At 37.0% G+C, this 7,218-nt stretch overlaps 1 protein-coding gene across 2 annotated transcripts in view; it reads left to right on the top strand.

Annotated features, from left to right (window-relative positions):
- Nucleotides 1-6,552, top strand: part of LOC143021788 (toll-like receptor Tollo) — a 143,499-nt gene extending 136,947 nt beyond the window's left edge. For both annotated transcript variants that reach the window (XM_076179517.1, XM_076179518.1), the window contains one exon: nt 6,376-6,552. The gene's annotated coding sequence lies outside the window, so the exon portion shown is untranslated. The remainder of the gene's footprint in view (nt 1-6,375) is intronic.
- The last annotated feature ends 666 nt before the right edge of the window (nt 6,553-7,218 follow it).

Genomic DNA, 7,218 nt, shown 5'->3' with positions numbered 1-7,218 from the left:
ATAACGGTTACGCAAAAAATGAAGGCGGAAAATTCACAACAAAAGCGAGAAAAATATTAAAGAAATCAGAGAAAGGGAAAAAAATATTAGACCTACTTGAAGAAGCACCTTTACCACCAAGAATGCACGGCCTGCCTAAGATCCACAAAACAGGAATTCCTATGCGCCCCATTACTTCAGGAATCAATAGTGCACCTCATAAGTTCGCCAAATGTTTAGCTAAATCTTTATCCAATACTTTAGGAGCTATTAGTGATGCACATCTACGAAACTCTTCGGATCTAATTAACAGATTAAAAGATTTAGATTTCAATAACAAGAAACTAGCCAGCTACGATGTCACCTCTTTATATACTCGAGTATCAATAAAAGGCGCTCTAAATGCTGTTGAACGAGTAGTAAATAATTTGAAAAATGAAGATCTACCTGTCCCCAAAAAAGATTACCTCGAATTAATTTCTCTTTGTGTAGGATTTGGCGCTTTCACTTTTAATAATATTGAATACAGACAACATTCTGGCCTCGCCAAAGGTAGTCCCCTCTCTGCAGTGTTAGCAAATTTATACATGGAAATACTCGAAACAGAAGAATACATGACAATAATGGGTAGGAATAGTAAATGGTTTAGGTATGTTGATGACATACTCGTAATTGTACCTAAGGATACAGACATTAACAACAAACTCAGGAGATTAAACAGTGTAAATGAAAATATACAATTTACTGCAGAAAATGAAAATAACGGAAAATTACCTTTCTTAGACACAATTATCCATAGAATAGATAAAAATGTGAAATTTTCAGTATACCGGAAACCCACCAATAAAGAAGACTATATACACTTCTACTCAGGACATAATGACAGAACTAAAACAGGTATTATAATAGGTTTCTTCCTCAGAGCATTTCGTATATGCAGTAAAGAATTTCTAGATCTTGAATTACAACATATTACTGAGACTTTCATCAAACTCAAATATCCAAAAGGTTTCTTCCTCAGAGCATTTCGTATATGCAGTAAAGAATTTCTAGATCTTGAATTACAACATATTACTGAGACTTTCATCAAACTCAAATATCCAAAAGGTCTCCTATGTAGGTTGAAAAAGAAAGCCAAAGAAATAATTAACAAAAGCAAAGATAAAAATAAGAATGATAATAAATGTAATAATGAAACCAGATATATTACAGTACCAAACTCTAATGTCAATTCATACTTAGACACTTTTCTCCTAAAAGCGGGCATTAAAATAGCCAGGACGTCAGGTAACAAAGTAGGACATTTGGTAACACATAGATACAATAATCCCACTAACGAAAACAGCGTTGTTTATCAAATCCCGTGTAAAAGCTGTCCATCTTCATATTTTGGTGAATCTGGTCGCGTACTTAATAAAAGGATAAATGAAAATAAAAATGACGTAAAAACCCATAGGACATCTAACTCCATTGTAATGCATGTGGATAAACATGACCACCTTCCACCTTACCAACTACGTTATCAAGAGAGACATAAGTTGAACGCAACTTTTCTTATATATGTGTATGCTCGAGTTACATACACATACATGAAATTTTGCGTTCAACCCATCTCCACTATAATAGTACAATTGGAAGTATACAAATGCGGGGAAGTATTTGTACAACACTGAATGGGTCCCAGTGATTAGATATACATTTTAACAACCACAATGCACTTTAACACTAAGCGTAGTTGGTAAGTTACTACGGCATTTGTCATGTGATTGCCTGGTTCGAGTCCTTGGCAGTACCGCATTTCAATTTCTGCTTGTCGGCCTCCATTGGGTCTCCCGGTGGTGATGGCTTAGAATTAAATTGCATTGTGGTTGTTTATATATATATATATATATATATATATATATATATATATATATGTATATAATATATATATATACTTATATATATCCATCTATACATATATATGTCTATATATATATATATATATATATATATATATATATATATATATATATATATATATTATGGGAAAAGTGGAGGGGGAAACACGGGTCTTTATCCGAATATCGAGTTTATTCCTGACCGGTTTCGCTTACAATAGCTTCTTCAGAGGAGTGGAAGAAGATATTGTAAGCGAAACCGGTCAGGAATAAACTCGATATTCAGATAAAGACCCTTCACCTTTCCCACAATTTGTCCCAATGTCTCTCTCTCTCTCTCTCTCTATATATATATATATATATATATATATATATGTGTGTGTGTGTGTGTGTGTGTGTGTGTGTGTGTGTGTGTGTGTGTGTGTGTGTGTGTGTGTGTGTGTGTGTGTGTGTGTGTGTGTGTGTGTGTGTGTGTGTGTGTGTGTGTGTGTGTGTGTGTGTGTGTGTGTGCGCGTGTGGAAAAGGTGGTAGAGAAACGCGGGTTAGAGCGAGAACACTATATTCCTGACGTTTCGACTACAAGTCTTCTTCAGAGTGACAGGTCAACGTGTGTGTACAGCATATATATTCTCCTTGTGGTTCAGCCGGCTGGACGTTTCAGGATGCCGCCTGCTGATTGGCCCGATACTCCCTCCTCCATAACCAATCTGGCGGCTGCAAATGACAGGTTAACGAATCCTTCTCTGTGGTTGCTGACCTTTCCCAGTGTTATGCATGCGGACTCGACCAGCTTTCTCATTCTTCTCTCGAGCCCGGTCCAGATAGGGCGTGCCTCTTCCCATTCTGGTAAATGCCCGTGTGTGTCCACATGCACTACCAGTGAATTGGAAGTCCTTTGATGTCGTAGGTCGTTCTTATGTTCTCTTAGTCTTTTTGTCAACCCCCGTGACGTCTCACCGTAATATGTTGCAGGACATCCACTGCATGGTATACCGTACACTATGCAATTTTCGTTGGTGTGTTGTTCTTGTTTGTTAATTAAGACGTCCTTTCTTTTACGCCCGGATTTATATGCTATTTGGATGCCTGCTTTAGATAACGTTTTGGTCATGGCTTTTGCTTCCTTTGCGAAAGGTACTACTGGATATTTTATCGAAGCTTTGTCACTTTTTGGCCTTGCGTAAATTTCTTCCGCTTTCTTTCTCAATTTGGATAGTAGTCCCGCTGGATACATAAGTTTGCGGAAGACATTAAATATGTAGGACATCTACTCTTCTATATATTCTTTGTTGCATATCATCAATGCTCTCACATAGAAACCAATTATCACTCCTGTTTTTGTGCACTTGTTCCTGAGAGCTATCAGATGTTCTTGAGACTGAGACTGAAGACAGATGGAAGAGTAGCCATTTGGGGCAGAACTTCATAAAGGCCTGTCGGCCTCGGTCAAGTATACTGCCATACTAAATGGGGTTTGTCATACAACTGGATCATAGATATGGGTTCAAGTGAATGCTCAACAAGTTACACCAGTTAGAGCACAGTAAGTAATATGCAGAGACAATATTACAAATACTGCTTTCTCAACAAATAGAATGTAGTTGGCATCTCTGATACTTCTGGCGCTCTTGGTACCATTGTTGAAGAAACGGATAATCATATAGATGGTTATCGTACCGAAAAAGCTTGTTGTGATCTACAAATTCGACCGGATATGAAGCATTTGACACCAACAGACTGAACCCCTGTTTTAATAAATTTGCAGGGCATTCCAGTGCAAAAGTGTTGTGGTCATTAGAGATTTTAACTATAGAAATATTGACTTGGAATTTTTAATAGATCAGAAAGCTTTTTTTTTATGTTGTACAATATAATTTCCTAAAACAAACGATTACGATTACCGATCCTACGAGGGGAAAGAATACTCTGGACTTAATATTGAATAACAATGAGGATCTAACAAGAAACCTACAACTGGATGATAGTCTAAACACTAGCGATCTTCAAGTAAATTTCTAATATTGATTGGGAAGAATTGAATAATACAAATAACATGATTTCAGCGAAGCCAATTTTGAAAAGCTAAGGAAAATTTTAGGATAACTGGTTACATACGAGGACAATAACAGCTGTTCAGATGAAAAGTATAGTAAGGTCAGGTATACGGTAAGCCTGGAGTTCACTGGCGCAGTCAGAAGTCTAGACCAAGGTCGGATCACGGTGGTAACTATAAGTTCTCTAAGTGAGATTACAAGCAAAGAGCTGAGATCAATGGTCTAGATAAAATGTACAGTAACCCAACCACTAGATTTTTCTACCCACCATAAATATATTCTCTTCCAACCAATAAGGACAAATACTATTATTCCCAAATGGAAGATGGATAAGCTGAAAAATGAGATCGGAATGAAAAGAGGAATTTACGCCAGAATAAAGAATGAGGAAATACAACCTAGATCTAAGTATAACGATATGGTTAGATTAGTTAAAAAGAAAACACAAACAGTGACACGTAACTACGAAATCAAATTTGCCAGATAAGCGAGAACCAACTTAAATTTTTCTTTCATCTCTTCAGAACAAAAAATAAGGAAAGGATATGGCCAATTGAAACCTACGAAGAAGTCTTGATAGGTTCAAGGGAAAAATGAGTGAAGCATTTAATATATTTTTTTTCTCACGGTATTTACAAAGGAGAAGCTAGATATGGTGCCTGACTGAGACCCGATCGTCAGTCGGGATGAGGGAAGTAAACTGACATTAGCTTTAGCAAGGAAGAAGTCGAACAGATTGATAGCTACAAAATCCCCGGGTCCAGACAAAAAAATTCAGAGAGTACTTAAACAGCGTAAATTTTAAATAACGCGACCAGTTAACGTGCCTATTTATCAGGGGTGGGCAGACGTTGTCAATTTCAAAAACGGCTGAGAAATCGTCCATGTGCAACCACAGGCCAATCAGTTTGACATCAGATATAGGTAAAATGCGACAATCAGTAATGACTAATGGAATCAGAGATCACATCAAGAGACATAATTTGATTCGTGACTAACAGCATATGATCTCCAAGGGTAGCTCATGTGTAATTCATCTTCTATCTTCCTACACTAATGTCTACAAGGTTTCAGAGAACAATGATAGTTACAATGTTATTGACCTTGATACTAGCAAAGCGTTCGACAAGGTGCCCCACCAAAGACTACTAAATAAACTCAAAGCCCATGGCATAGGATGAAAAGTGTTTGAATGGATTAGAGCATGGATCAGTAAAAAAAAAAAAAAAAAAAACAGCGGATCACCATTAATGATGTTAAATCCAAATGGGGAAGTGTTTCTCGTGGAGTTCTCCATGGCTCTGTTTTTGGTCTTTTATTGTTCATTGTGAACAATTGGATGTTAGTAAATTTGCAGGTGACACTAAAATAAGACGCCTAATTAGGTCAGAGTAATACGCCGGGATACCGCAGAAAGGTCTTAACAAATTGTTCACATGGTCGGTGAAATGGCAAATGAACTTCAATATCTTAAAGTGCAGTGTGTTAAACGTAGGTTTACACAACCCAAAAAGCAGATATATATTAGATGACATCTTTTTAGAGAAAACTGAATACGAAAGAGACTTGGGAGTGTAAGTAATCCAGACCTCAAAACCAGGAAAGAGTGCATTAGCGCCAGGGATAGAACTAACAGAGCATTAAATTTCATTACTAAGACGGTACAGTTTTAGTCTCCGTCCCATAGAATAAATATTGATTCACTAGAATCAGTACAGAGGAGATTGACCAAAATAATACATGGGCTCAGAAAATTACCTTACGAGGACAGGCTTAGGCACCTTAACTTACACTCTAGAAAGGCGCAGAGTCCGGAGTGATCTAATAGAGGTGTTCAACTGGGTTGCCTTAACAAGGTTGATGCAGATAAGGTCATCATATTATGACAAATGGGCAGGACATGCATTAATGGAATTAAATTGAACAAAATTAAATTTGAGAAGGAAATAGGCAAGAACTAGTTTACCAATAGTGATTAACGAATGGAATAGGCTTGGTACCCATGTAATGAGCGCTGAAATTATCGGTTACATAGTGTAAGCCTTATGGTCTCTTGCAGTATCATTTTTTTGTTCTATGTTCAAAGGGAAATTTCCTGGATAACATTCATAACAAGAAGGACTTTATCAATCTCCTTTCATCAACAATGCAGAAGCATCATTTCATTGTAGAGTAGTGTGACAATGATGCTGACTCTTTGGTTGTGAAAACAGCATTAGATGCTGTTACAAGTGACTCTGTTGAGGTCAGTAAAACGTTATGTAACATTATTACATTACCTACATTAATTACAATTCTTGTGATTCATATATTGATGCATTGTTCTGTATTCTTTATATGGCACGTTGATATACAAGGATAGTGATATACGAAAAAGGACTATTAGCATTGTTAAACATCTTCAAGGAGGATTGCATAGTTTTCCATTTTTCACTTTGCATATTACTTTTTTCTATTTTCAGGTGCGGGTAGAGGACACATATGTGATGGTAATACTGGTGTACCATAGTTCAAGCACAAATCATCAACTTTTCGTGATGACATTGACGGGCTCGTACGATATTAGGAAAACTCAACAAGGCTTTCCTGAAAGACAAAGGCGCTACCTGGTCTTTTGCCACGGTTTCAATAGTTGTGATACAGTTTCTACAACTAAGAGCCATGGAAATCGACTCTATTTGACAGGAAGCATTGATGAAAATATGGATATCTTTGATATACAGGCTATTAAGGACGAGGTGATCAAGGCTGGTATTGCACCAGGTACTACTTTGAGTGCAATTACATACAACATGTTCTCATGGAAGGCGGAAACTAGGCTAATAGAATAAAAAAAACTCTGCCTCCAACAGAGATTGGAGCTGCACAGCATGCTCTTCGTGCTTATCTCCAAACCCGGGACTGTCTGCTTCTGTAGACCAGAGACTTTGGATGAATTATAGTAGTTCATGGTTATGAGTCGGTTTCAACATCTAATCTCATTACTACTGAGGAGCTACTCCAGTTCGCAAGCTGTAATTGCAGTGCAGATTGCAGTAACTAGATGTACGGTTGACAAAAGAAAATTATGTAAGGTGTAATTCAACATACGGTTACATCAATGAAGATATTGAGTCTGGCGAAGACTCAGATATAGAGTTCTGAGACATTTGACATTTGTAGAGCAGTATTTTTTCACGGTAGTATTTGAGATTTTCAAATAACGAATAAAGATGCCTTTCAATTTACATATAAATATGTGTGACTATTTTCTACCGAGTATCTTTTTTAATAAACTCAGATTCTTGAAAACACTAGTTTGATCC

This window comes from Oratosquilla oratoria, chromosome 42, assembly GCF_046742065.1.
Source record: "Oratosquilla oratoria isolate Oo_2021 chromosome 42, ASM4674206v1, whole genome shotgun sequence".
In the NCBI taxonomy this organism is placed as follows: domain Eukaryota; kingdom Metazoa; phylum Arthropoda; class Malacostraca; order Stomatopoda; family Squillidae; genus Oratosquilla; species Oratosquilla oratoria.
This window is presented reverse-complemented; position numbering and strand designations above follow the sequence as displayed.